Raw genomic sequence first — 1,561 nt, 5'->3', positions numbered from 1 at the left:
GATCTTCATCTCCTAAGGTTATCTTGGGGAAGCTCACTTTCATCCTGGAGGAGTCGTTCCTTAAGCAAAAAGTGGATGAAAGTAGTGGATCTGGGAAGTACAGTGTAGACTGTGGTGAACACTGGGATTTACCACCCTGATCCTCCTTCAAAGGACTTGTTTCTTTAGGGTCCGAGAAGGTTGTCAGCAGACAGCATCTACTGATCAGCTCCTTCAGGGTTTTCTTCAGCTCCAAACAGCTACCTTGCCCTTCCCATGGTGAGCCCATATCTAATGACAGGAGCAGAAGGCATTTCAGCCCACTCTGTGTACAATAAATCTGATGGGCCTCATGTATCCTGGAGCTCACTGTGGAATTGGCTGAGCTCTGACAGGCCCCTACTACAATCCCACTTCCCTCTCTGTGCAATCCTGTGTCTGTCCTCTCTCCTCCACAGATGTCTATTCTTGGGGTTCTTTGCACGATACAGAATGCTCCTGGAAATTTGCAATTCCTGCTATTTTGTGTGTGTGTGTGTGTTGCAGAAATTACGTAAATGTGGATTTCTAACCTATGAACATACTGAATTTTTCAAATAACCAATGTTCAGAGATCCCAGGAAACAGTGATGTTGAGTACTTTCTCCTATGGACTCCCATTTCAGACATAATTGTTTTGGATGAGGTGGACCAATCAGGATTGGCCTTCTGCTGGGATTTGTTTTCAACAAAAACGTGGTACAGGAGAAATTTACCTTGGATGTTTAACAGCTCATTTGATTTCATTTATCTTCTTGTGAGCACACATTTGTGAGACTTTGAAGTCAGATATGGATTTTTTCCCCCACATCTGTCAAATGGGCAAATAAAAACTTCTTGAAGAGTTGTAAGGAATTAGAGATAGTAGATGAAGCCCCTGTAGTATTTGATTAGAAACTAGCTCTCAAGAAATAGCTTCTCAAAATTTATTTTTTAGCTTCTTTCTTCCATTTTTAAAAAATTGCCAGTGGGTGTGTGCACTGAGTAGAGAGAAATGGAGAGAGAGAGAGAGAGAGAGAGAGAGAGAGAGATCACCCTTCAGGGAGATGGCCACACCACAATCCTTTCTCCATCTCTCTGTCCTGTTGGGATATGGCTCACACCCACACATATATGTCTGACATGTTTTCAAGCTATAGGGCCAGGATTCAAACTGTGATCAGCCTTGTAGAATCTGGCCTGCTTAACTAATAGGCTACCAGGCCAGTCCTCTTTCTTCCATTATTAATATCCAGCCTATCTTTTCAAGGGGGGAAAAGCAATTTAACTAATGCTTTTCTATTAAGATTTTAGGGATTTCATGTCAGTTCTTCCCAGGGAAATTGTATTTTAAAAAAGAGGTACTGTATTGTCTGAATTAAAGGAATGATATTCTAATGGTAGGCATTTGGCAGGGGATGGGGGTCCTTTTGATTACATTCCATAAAGAAAAATGTTCTTGGGATCAGCAGTTAGCGTAATGGCTATGTCGCCGGACTCCCATGTAGTCAACTGTGGTTCGAGTCCCAGACCCGGTGGCTTAAACTCATGCCGGGTGTGTGTG

The sequence above is a fragment of the Tupaia chinensis genome, unplaced genomic scaffold (assembly GCF_000334495.1).
Source record: "Tupaia chinensis unplaced genomic scaffold, TupChi_1.0 Scaffold000235_1, whole genome shotgun sequence".
In the NCBI taxonomy this organism is placed as follows: Eukaryota; Metazoa; Chordata; class Mammalia; order Scandentia; family Tupaiidae; genus Tupaia; species Tupaia belangeri.
The sequence above is the reverse complement of the archived record's forward strand: the minus strand, read 5'-3'. Positions refer to the sequence as shown.